The following is a 12,909-nucleotide window of genomic DNA, read 5'->3' on the forward strand; positions in this document are numbered from 1 at the left end:
ATATGGAGAGAGAAACGCATTTTGTTTACTTGGAAGAAATGACTGAAATATATACACTGTAAAAAAAACCAGAGAGGCAGACATCAAAACATTCAAAATCTGTATACTGACAGGCAAAGGAAAATAAAAACAAAAGGCATAAAGAAATAAACTACTCTGAACCTGGCACCAGAGAAAGATCTGGCTGCACAAGACCTGAGAATATGAAAAAGAAGGAGTGAAAAAATAAGAATAATTACCGTATCTATGACGATAATTGCCCGCTATTAGTTTCCCTCTTTTAACCAACAGCAAACATCGCTCAGGCATTTCAAAAAACGACCTCAGTTAATGTCCGCAGTTTAATTAGCTCCCCCATTAACATTTTTCACGAATCTCGAGGACGGACCCACATAGTCTAGAGGTTGTGGGTTAAGCACAGCCGTTCTAATAGCCCTCATTATCTTCATTATTTATTGCACCCGCAACGTAAATTGTTTACTTCGCCATCCCCGGAAGATAAATGGACCTTACCCGTATGATGAATGGATTTCTCATCTCATCGTCGCTAATGGAATCATTATATTGTCGTGGGGACTGATTCATTGTCCTTATTGATTGATTGGCGATTTATTTACGCCCAGAGATTGCTTCTTTTTTTTTTGGAGCACTGACGTTGCAAAGCTATTTGTGCAGGACTGTTGCAAATGATATTCAATCAGTGATTTTGATGCCGAGATAAACATACATACATACATACATACATACATACATACATACATACATACATACATACATACATACATACGTATGTATGTATTCAAGTAAATGGAAACTACATCAGTACAAAATCTATTTTTTAATCATATACACTCGACCTATGGAAACTGTTTAACGTTGAAAAAATGTTGATATACACTTGAAGGCAGATGTATATATATGAAACAAGATGAGAGAGAGAGAGAGAGAGAGAGAGAGAGAGAGAGAGAGAGAGAGAGAGAGAGAGAGAGAGAGAGAGAGAGAGAGAGAGAGAGAGAATATTCAGCCTCCTTGGTAACCGGTGAATAATCTGATGACATTTTTCCCGTTATATTTCGTCACTTTTCGTTATTTCACGAATTATCCGTCCCGTTATGGACCCTAACTAATAATAACTGGAAGTGACTTGCATAAATGTCTTTCAAAAGTGCAAAATCTTATTAACCTTTTCGCTGGGAAAATATTCCCAGGAAAATTGATTAGCCTAGTTTGAATGGTATCTTTTTATACCCTGCTCTTACATTACATTCTATTGAAATATCTGTTTCAATTAGAAGTCTTTTTCGTTTGTAAAGATGACAACTGAGTGTATTAACCTTCCGGTTCTCGGCAAGTCTTTGGAAGGAAGTTAATATTACCATGTCCTGTTCCACGATGGCTGTTCCCCAGCATAGCAGAGTAACCACCAAGTACACGATTCATTGCTTAGGTCAGAAAGAATACAATGAGTTTTAGCTCTCTCTCTCTCTCTCTCTCTCTCTCTCTCTCTCTCTCCCATGTGAATGTGTGTGTAAAAATAGATAGGTAAGTAGACGAATTTTAAAACTTATGCTGTTTAGGACCCGAGACAGCAGATATTGCTTAAAATACACACCATGATATCTGGGTTCCATGAGAAGGTTGGTCCATTATCCCTAAATACAATTTTCTCAGAACGGACGGCCATTGCCTCTCTGCTCACTCTTTCTACTAGAGTAAATATGCATATTGATTACCCACCTCTGCCTGTTAATTTGGCTCTGCAGTACTAAACCAAGGCTTCGGGTGATAAGAATTTCCATAGCATTTCCTTTCAATAGATATTTCAACGGAAGCTTAGAAAATACCATTAAAACCCCGAGTACCGTGTTGTGAATGTGCCCGAACTTTTCTAACATTTCTGAATACACTGTATTTGCTTAAAGCTGGAGAAATTTAGTAATTTAAGACACTGAGGAATGTTGGCGCATTGAAGAAAAATGGATTGATTAAATTTTCTTTCAAAATATTAATAAATACCAAAAGCGGCAAATTAAGTAGTTAAAGTAATGCAAAGAAAGTTAGGATATTCACCATTCTAAAAGTTCGAAACAAGATTCGCTAATCCAGCCGCGTCGAGTAGCTCTTCTTACGGAATGCGTGATTAGTCGATTTTGAGCCAAATAAAATATGAAATATGAGTCAAAACTGAGTACAAGTATGAGCGCTTTTTATCATTTTGTATTTTCAAAATGTTACTAACTTCAGATTATTTTCTGCATTACGAACCTCAAGGCTCTCATAATGTTTTATCTAATATATTGCGCTTCAATCCGTTCCCCACTTAATATCTCACCCAAAGAATATATCAATATGCTGGTAATTTTAAGGCAGGAAGGTATAGTTAATCCAATATTCTTTCTTAGTTTGTTTATAATATAAGCTCTGTGTTATCAGCCATTAAGATTGCATGCGTCATCTCATCATATTTTAGCTTAGTGAAATTAATTTCTTTTTGGTTGAATTATTGAAAAAAAAAATACTCCTTTTGCTGGTTATCAGAAAAATTTCCCTTTTATTGATATTCTGTCTTCGGGAGGAGAAACTTCGTTGCATTTTTACTCCCTGCCACAGACAAAACCACTGGTGTTTGTATACAGCTTACAAAAATTGCCTTCTGCATGTGACCCAGAAACCTTGATACTTCCTCGTAACTCTTTTAAACAACATGAAAAAGAGGCGACGTTTTCCTCTTGAGTATGCAACATTATCTCAGGAATGAGTAAAATAAAGATTACATTAAATTTGGGATGAGATATCTGTAGGCACGCCCATTTTAAAACAGCCAAAGAAAAAATATGGAATGGCTTTTCCCGGAATATATATCTCATTTCATTATCATCTCTCTCTCTCTCTCTCTCTCTCTCTCTCTCTCTCTCTCTCTCTCTCTCTCTCTCTCTCTCTCCCTTGTCATTTTAGACACGATGTACGTTGATGTAAAAGGTAATAACAAAGCATGTTATAATTATAAATTGACAGAAAGCAGATTTTCGGAAGAAATAAATGGCAAATTTCATGATGATGTAAAAGCACTCTCTCTCTCTCTCTCTCTCTCTCTCTCTCTCTCTCTCTCTCTCTCTCCTCTCTAAACATCCCATAACAATTTATGCAACTGATGCTGCCGCCAATTATTTAATAAGATACAAAAAAGGTGAAAAAAATTTTCCTCATAGTTATTTGAATAACATTAGGTCGAGTAGGACTAATCCCCTGCCTCCATTCCTCTCGCCTCCCCCCTCCTCCTCTCTCTTCGCTTCATATGGGTTTACCGTACGCCGAAAATTTAACCCCTAAACCTTAAACCTGGACAGAACCCCAACCGAAGACAGGATCATTTAAGGAGGTTAGATCTAACCTCCTTGGAATCAATCGAGTCAATTTCAAATTACTTCCAGCCTCTTTCAACAGTTCTTGCAAGCACTCCTGCTGTCTTTAACTATGTTGGTATACAAGATATCTTGAGAAATATTACAAAGATTCTTTGGGCGAACGTACTACCAGAATAACTGTTTGAATAAATACTTTATGTGAACTTTGTCATCTTTTAACGTAAATATGAATGATTACATTGAAGAAGAATACTTTGTTCCTACTAGGGTCTAGTTGTATTAAATCCCTGAATTATTTTTAAATGTCCAATTAGCCATGGATAGACTACGGGTCTCCTAAGTTGTTATTGACTCCTCCGAAGAGGCTGTGATTTTGGCTCTGTTTGTCTATCTGACTGTCATTTGTCGGTTTCTCTCTTTTTTTTCGATCTTGATGTCGGTTGTATTCCATGATGTGAATCTAGGCAACATCCAGAAAAAGACGCATTGCATAAAAACAGAGCCCCTAAATCTATACATTTTCCGGATGAAAGTTCCTAGGAACCCCAGGATGTTTCCTACGTGCCCCTCAACCCTGACCCCCTTCTGGTAACACCCTATCCACCCTGTAGTTATCCCTCTAGATCTTCCTCAGGGTCCTTTACTCTTCCCCGTCTCTATTTCCACCTTTTAATTTCCTGAAACCTTACTCTTTGCTCCTTCGGGCAACTAATAATAAATCAGATGCTTATCAGTTCCCACCGATTGTCTTTTCTTCTTCTTTTAAGACAGACGCTTCCCCGTTTCTTCGTATCGATGTAGGTATTAGGTTACCATTTACATCGGCCTTTTCGTAAAATAGTAATTTTATTCTACTTGTGCGTTTGACTGTCTTTGATTTCTCGTTTTTTCCTTGCCATTCATATTTTGATGAAAAATATTGGCAATCAAATCAGTCAGTTATTTTATACAGAAACCTCTTATTTGTTGATATGTTTTTCGTGTTTCCAATTTTTGTTCGACAGTGTATTTACATGAAGGATGATTTCTTGCCTTAACTTTTATCTTAACCTTTAAATAGGAAAGAATTTTAATCTATGGTAACAGCATTTATTTCCGAATTGACAATTATAGCTTTCCATTGCGCTCTCTCTCCCTCTCTCTCTCTCTCTCTCTCTCTCTCTCTCTCTCTCTCTCTCTCTCTCTCTCTCTCTGTCATGAAAAACGTTTAGGCATACTGTTTGGTAAATAAAAACAATCTTAGATTTCGTGCATTTTTCCTTTTAAACCTTTACTTAAGAGAGTGAAAAACCAATCATTCTTCTCTCTCTCTCTCTCTCTCTCTCTCTCTCTCATGGAAAACTTTTAGGCATAATGTTTGGTAAATGAAAACAATTTTAGATTTCATGCATTTTTTCTTTTGAACTTTCACTTGAGAAAGTGAAAAACCTATCATTCGTCTCTCTCTCTCTCTCTCTCTCTCTCTCTCTCTCTCTCTAGGAAAATCTTTATACATGCTTTCTGGTAAATGAAAACATTCTTAGATTTCATGCATTTTGTTCTGCCGTTCATCTCCTAATAACGTTCTGTTAATAAAGTCGTTATAATAAGTTACAGAACAGACGATTAGAACAGACACTATCTTTCGCATTCTATAGTTTACATTCAGTTAATATGCATCTTCACCAAATTATCTAGCTGCTTCCTTCCTAATTTCTGTACATTGTTAGTAATGTGATATTTTAAAAGACAAGCAACAATTGTCTCAAGCTTTGCAGGGATAATTCATAATGCTAATATCTTACAAAAGTTTTGGAGGTCTTTTTTTTTACTTAATTCGGTCTTGGTAATTGTCTGAAGAACAAAAACGTACAGTAAATCACGAAAGATAACTAAGGGTTCTTCCATTACATTATTGGCCATTTGTCTTCGTTGGCACTTGACGTTTTCTTATTCTTTCTCCATATTCTGCATTTCTTTGCTGCATATTTGCTCTCTTCTATTCGGTCATCTGATCTTCATCTTCTTATCATCGTCATCATCATCAGGTTTTCCCACCTTCTTCTTTCCTTGCTTCGCATCCATGAGCAAGTCGCTCTTCATCACTGTCCTTCACCTAGGCTCATAAGACCGCCCATCTTTCCACCCATCTCATAAGCCCAAGCCTCCCGAAGGCTGAAGATGACGAGGCGACGACCCGCTCTGACCGCCCTGAGTAGCCCTCGGAATACTAGAAGAGACATTGCACTTTGCATCGCCTGCCTCAAGGGAATCCTTGAAATGTTCTTGGTTAGGATAAGCGTAGGAGTTTGATGCTCCGCGTGTGTGGAAGCCCTCCGGCTCACACGTCAAGACTAACATTAAGAGGCATTGGATCACAGGACTTTGATTAGTACGGAGATAAAAGGGTGGAATTCCCCCTGTGCATCAACTGCATTGTAGGTCGTTGCCCTTCGCTGCTTGTGCATGCACGTACATACAGCCGCCCGCATATTTAAACGTTCAGGTCATAAAAATTTTTTAGCATTTAATGGCAGTGACCAGTAGGACCAGATATATAGAACTATAGTTTTCATTTGCACTTCTTGCTTATATATTGGTCTGTCTGTAGATATTTTAACATTTAGTTATTTCTAACGATCCCAATGGGCTATTGGAGGTGTTGCTCCAACAAACAGTCGGTATTACCCATTAAAATAACAGTCAGAATGTGACAGGTTTTAGACATTTCCTAAATAAGGAAATGGCTCCAAGAGAATTGTGATAACACAGTAGGACATTCAACCCCATATTTAAGTGATTCCCCAAGGGACCCCGCCCTTACTCTGGGCAGTCGTAGTTGTATGAACTCATTACTTCTACCATTGGGTATCTTCCGACATGTTTTTCAATATTTTCTTGAGCGTTCATAATACTGAACGCTAAGAAGTGCAATTAAGTGAGACATCTTGGAAATAGTTGAATTCCGGTTGTCTATTTCAGGTTTATAGAAATTCCAAGTGTCCACATACACAGGGGCTAAAAATGCTTTTAAATTTACATTTCGGGGTTAATTTAATTTTCACGTGTTTGTCTATCATAAATTGTTCTCGTTTACTAAACGAAGGAATTGTAACAACTCATAATATCAGCTTCCATTTTTCTATTTATTATAGATAAGTAACATATATTACGACACTGTTATTTTAAATTTCTAAGTACAGAAAATAGGCAAAAAACCATGAAAGTTCAACGACCGTAAAGTTAGGACTTTAAGAATCATTTATGCTTACATTTCCGCGATGAAAATAATATTGGAGTCAATATATATATTTTGATATGAAAATAAAGGGAAAATCAAGAAGATACTCCAAAAACTCATATTGGAAATTACACCAATTGAGCAAGAACATGACAAACAAATAGCACTTGTTATGTGCTTATTACGGTTATAAAAGAAAAATCACAACTGACGTTAAAATTACTTTGAAGATTTTCTTCATAGGTAAACAGCGTAGTGAACGTGTATTTATATTACTTTTTGCGTGAACGAAAACGGATCACAATAGCACCAAGAGGCTCGTACAGCCATCTATTTGTGGCCACAATGATAACCTGCAAGCAAATATGCCCTGTAGTGTATTCCTTCCTGGGTATATATATATATATATATATAATATATATATATATATATATATATATATATATATATGTATATGTATATGTATATATATATATATCATATATATATATACATACATACATACATACACACGCATATATCTATATATGTATATATATGCATATATACTACATATATAAGTACATATATATATGTAAATCTAATAGAATATTAGATTGATTGTATAAACCGTGCCAGCAAGACCGAAATAAAAACGTGAAATAACCTTATTAAACGGTATAATTATATTTATGCCGGAAACGATGACACAAAAATCATTTTCTTGTATTTGCATAGTAACAACTATCTCTCTCTCTCTCTCTCTCTCTCTCTCTCTCTCTCTCTCTCTCTCTCTGAGTTATTGGTCAGTTCGCTCACCCCGTTGTCGGCCTTCACCTTCAGAAGCAAAGTAGCATGACTGAGTAAACACTGCCTTGTGTTCTTTCCCATCAGACTCTGGGGAATATTTTCGCCAAGGGAGACGCGCCCTGAGGTCACCATCCCAGCCACACCTCACATTTCATGGTATTGCTTCAATTACAAAAGCGCCTGAACTGGCAAGTAAAAATAAACGCTCCCAAGACCTAAAAATAAAAGAAACGAAAGCAAGAAAAGCAGCAGGAGACTTTAAAAAAAAAAATCAATAATATGTTGAGTTTATGCTGAGCTGTGCATGCCGGTGCTTGCAAGAATGACTGGAGATTTTGGGATATTGTGTGAAAGGTTAATGGACCAAATTTCTGGGGTTGTTGTTCGTTTTCCTCCACTGAATTCCAATTTTTACTTTGAGTGACATTTCCACCATGTATACCTTCCTTTTTATGAGAGGCTTTCTTTTCGTTACATATCTGTTAAATCAGGAAACGCCTTAAAACTGACAAAAGATACTCTACCTGGATTCGTCTTATCAAAGCATTGCAGGCGTTAAAAGCTTCCCATCCTAGCTCTTGCTTAGCAAGTTCATGACCTCAGTAAGAGCTTTATACTTCATCTATTGACTTTCACAACAGGTAATGATTTACCCGTATATTCGTTTTGAATTTCATCGGCATTTGACTGTACGCGTATTTCTATCATTTTCCCTTAGCTCTGTCATTTCACTTCCTCTTACGGAAATCCTGTTCTGAAACTTCCTTGTTCCGTGAGAATAAACGCTCAAAATAGAAAATGGCTGTAGGACTAATAACAGTGGTTAAATGAATCATAAAGGTGATCACCATAGTTCTGGCGAAATCATGATAGTCGTATTTAATCCTACGCTGAAAAGATACTAATTACTGCACATGCGAGACACTGAAACGCAGAATAAAAATGCTGGTACGTATTATATCTATTACTTGTTCTCACTAACGTGTCAGGAAATTCTACCGATAAGTTTGAAAGCAAAGAGAGCACACCCCCCACCCCTTCATTCTCTCTCTCTCTCTCTCTCTCTCTCTCTCTCTCTCCCCAGGGATGACCTGAGTATTATCTTGATCCAAGAAGTATTTTTAAACAGAAGAAAAGTCCTTTTCAAAATATTATATAATGATGATTCTCTCTCTCTCTCCCTCTCTCTCTCTGACATACTCAGCAAGGAAGGAACATAGCCAAAACGTGCTGTACTCATTTACCTGTACATATCACGAAGTCCATGAATTTGGGAAGCTGTCCTCATTTCAAGGTTTCGGGGAAACCTCTCCTAACTAAAAGAAGGGCGTTGCAGCTAATTATAGTCTTTTCATAAAGTATATTTCTTTATGAAATATCAATCATTTCAAGTTACTGGAAAAGGAAAAGATGAAGATTCTTGGTATAATAAATAGTACGAAGAGAGAATAATTAAGAAACCTAACAGACTCCGTGAAGATTCTCGGCATAATAAGTAATACGAATTATGAAATAATTTAACTGGGAAGCCCAAACCCTGCTCTAGTAACTACCCCAAGTAGGTTTGAGCTATTAAGCCTACAATGGTTTCCTAACTTATTACATCAAACTGGGGGAAACTTTAATGCAGAAGGCTGGTTATTCCCATATTGCCTTTTTTTTTTCTTACTTTTTTTTTCTTACCACTTGTTCAGCCATCTGCAAATGGTTAAACTCCATAATAGTGGCCACGAGTTTAATGGCGGGGAGAGGAGGGAAAAGTACTTTTCTCAAGTAATATGCATTTTAAATAGTGAAAAATCTGTACAGTATATGACATGGCTGGTTACTTCATTTCATGATCCTATGCCTTTCGGCTCAGAAAATCAATCAATAAATTAATCAATAAATAAACAGATAAATAAGAAAGAGATAAATGAATAACAATAAAAGAAGAGAGAATGCCAATTCCTACATCTTATTCTCCGATTGTTCGACCAGATATGATTTTCAAAAAGAGGAGAGAGAAAATTAATTTTAGATTTTACGTTATACTCGTTATGGTTCCGGAATTCATAATTATTCGAAAAAGATATTCTTGTCCATCCATCTTGAAAATTTTCAGTGGTCAGCCATTTGTTCTGGTTTCAGTGATCGCAAATCATAAATCTTTTATGCCTGAATTGTAGGTATGGCGTTCTTTATCTCTTTATCCTAAAACTTAGAAATTCTCTCTCTCTCTCTCTCTCTCTCTCTCTCTCTCTCTCTCTCTCTCTCGCTCTCTCTCCTCTCTCTCTCTCTCTCTCTCTCTCTCTCAAGTTAAAGACGGATAGAAAAGGCAAATGTACAACTGACCACTTTTTCCAAATCGTCACCATGATAAAACTGGGGAACCTCCTTTTCCACATTTATTGACAACATTATCTGTAATTTATAAAGACTTCGCCTCAAATTCCCATATGATACAAATATTTGCATTTATTCCAAAATTTATTAATCGGTTATCTCTAATTAACCTCGTTATTGCTTTAATCACTGAAGATACGCCCTTTACTGGAACGGGTGAATCCATCAAATAGTACGAGAAGGCGGCAGCGGAAAGCTCGATGGTCATTTCTTATGACAGTTTTGCTTGATTTGTATTTTCCAAGCATTTTATATTTACTGGCTTTAGTTTACGGTCGATCAAATTAGTTTGAGGGATAAAAAGCTTCGACTTCGAGCGGGAAGTGTAATTAATAAGTGGCACGAGTAGCGACGTATTAGAGAACGAATCCAATTTTATTATTATTATTATTATTATTATTATTATTATTATTATTATTATTATTATTATTATTATTATTATTCCCATTCAAGAATACATGTTTCTCACAATATTTTGGAAAAGGTATCTAAACAACTATCGGTGAAGAAAGAATTGGAAGCTGTGACCTGTTATTATTATTATTATTATTATTATTATTATTATTATTATTATTATTATTATTATTATTATTATTATTATTATTATTATTATTAATAGCCAGCATCCAAAATGGGGCCCCGCCCATACCATCAACATGAAACCTTCTCTGCCGTTTCTTCAACCTGTTTAAGTCGCATTTATCCCCAGCCATGAAGTATGATATTTAGCTGATTTTAGTTTATTCCGAATGCCCTTAGTGAAGTAGATAGTTACCTACGCCTTAATATCGTGCGAGGGTTCGGCTCCCACCAAGGAAGGGAAAGGTCTCTTCATTTGTTTCTCATCTGGATCCATGAAGTGAGGGAAATCGAAAAGTTATTATTGTAACTTATATGAATATTCAAATATCTGATGGAAGTGTCCAATGAAAGCTATGTTACATAGTACGGTGGCGATGGCTCTACTCCAACTCAGCTTAAACGTGTTTGAATTTAGCTAAAATATGTATGCAATACAAGCAGAGATCGATTTGCGTATCTCTCTTCTTAGCTATAGTGGACTAAGGGGTACCTCGCTCTTATTGTTGTTTGAGGATTCTGCGTTCATATACAAAATGTTTTAAGATGTCAAGAATCAAAGAGGTTAATGTAGACTTTACGATTAATATATTTGGTAGAAGTGACTAGTCAAGTGTACATATATATATAATATATATATATATATATATATATATATATATTATATATTATATATATATATATATATATATATTTATTTATTTATATATATATAAGAATATATAGAATATAGAATATACATCTCCAAACTTATTTCTTCCACATCAATTTAGCTAGGGCTTGTCCTAAAGTTAGAACTGCATGTCCACTTCGAATCCATTAAGAATTCTAAATTCTTCTTGTCAGCCAATACATGCGGCCTTGTGAAGTTCCACTGACCCTCTCTCTCTCTCTCTCTCTCTCTCTCTCTCCTCTCTTTCTTTCTCTCTCTCTATCTTTTCTCCTCTCTCTCTCTCCTTTCTCTCTCTCGTCTCACACAATGCTGGAAGAATGACTCAGTCAACAGCAGGTGTGGAGGAACAAACCGCCGGGGGGGGGGGGGGGGGGGGGGGTGGGGGGGGGGGGGGGGGGGGGGGGTGTTACCAGCCCAGCCTTCTAATTCCTGGTGGATATTGACGTGTTCTTTTCAGGTTCTTGGAAGCAGAGTCTCTTTTTTGAGTTATTGTCTCTGCAAGATTGTTATTAGAGTCCTGGAGGTTGTTATTGTCATTCGCTGAAACTCACTGATATGTCGACAGTAACAGCATTGTTATTTTTCTTTTTTTCTTTCCATTCTGCTGCATTTGTTCAAGAGAGGCCTTTTGTTGTTATTGGTGTCACTCTGCTGCTGTTTTTCTGGTGTTTTGTTTATTGAAGTAAATAAAGTCGTGGCTGATGTAGTGATTGGTTATTCTGTTTTTGTTGTTTACTTATAGCGATTGGTATTGCGGTTTTTGTGATTTTATAATGTTCTGGGATCTCATAGCCGTTTTTTTATTTCATATAAATATTCTTTAATTATTTCACTGACTTTTGGTGGTGCCTTTGTTGGTGGTCAAGGAACTGCAGTTCACTTTTACTGTGTAAGGTTTGTGTATGATTTCTCATTTATCTATGTTCACAACAATCGTCTGTTTCTGAACCTTTTATTTTGTGAATCTGATGAAGGGAAAAGCGTAAACTGTTGAACTTTTGTTAGATGTAACTATCAGAAATTATACAGACAATGTCTTAATTGTATGTGTTGCGCACAAACACTTGATTAATGTCATGGTTAATTGTGAATAGTTTTCATTATGAGCAACTTGTATCTATTTAGGTTGATGGTCATATGCAATACAACCGCCAGAAGAGAATTTTGTGCAGCATCACAGACACGAAATGAATTTCGACGTAAACCATTACCTCCCCTTCCTTTCTCTCTCTTAAGAGTAATTGATTCAAGAATAGTAATTATCCGGAATTCTAATTTGCTCATCTGGTACGGTAAATTAAAGAAATATCTTTTATTTTCTTTACGTTTTCATTCTCAATATGAAGCTTTGATAAAAAAAAATTGAGGCGCACAATTTTGTTTATTTACAGCATATCCTGAGTGCGACAGTTCTAAGAGAGAATGCCGTCATGTACGTAGAAAGACATTTTTTGTAAATAAAGGAGAGATCATGAATGATGCAATATCGTGTCTCTGGTTGTATGTATATAGCCATGTACTCTTTCTCTCATTCTCATACACTTAATTTCACTTACTCGGACATATACTTACCAGTGTGCATGCCATGCGTACATACATACATACATACATGCATGCATACATACACACACACACACACACACACACATATATATATATATATATATATATATATATATATATATATATATATATATATATATATATATATATATATATTATATCACACACAAAGGTAAAGAATCATGCATGGATAAAAGTGCAAGAAAATGTCCGTTTATCTGTGAGTTTGGCTGCCCAACTTGGTACGAAGATAGAACGTTTGGGATGAAGGGAAATTTTCTGTTTGTCTGTACGGTTGTCAGTCTGTCATTGTGTCAAACACTTGGTTGAAGAAG

The 12,909-nt window shown here is 36.1% G+C and overlaps 1 protein-coding gene across 1 annotated transcript in view; it reads left to right on the plus strand.

Moving 5' to 3' along the window:
* LOC135211066 (uncharacterized) overlaps positions 1 to 12,909 on the plus strand; it is a 207,984-nt gene that overhangs the window by 169,249 nt on the left and 25,826 nt on the right. The window contains 1 exon segment of the mRNA XM_064244126.1: positions 12,403 to 12,443. The gene's annotated coding sequence lies outside the window, so the exon portion shown is untranslated.

The sequence above is a fragment of the Macrobrachium nipponense genome, chromosome 4, assembly GCF_015104395.2.
Source record: "Macrobrachium nipponense isolate FS-2020 chromosome 4, ASM1510439v2, whole genome shotgun sequence".
Classification (NCBI taxonomy): Eukaryota; Metazoa; Arthropoda; class Malacostraca; order Decapoda; family Palaemonidae; genus Macrobrachium; species Macrobrachium nipponense.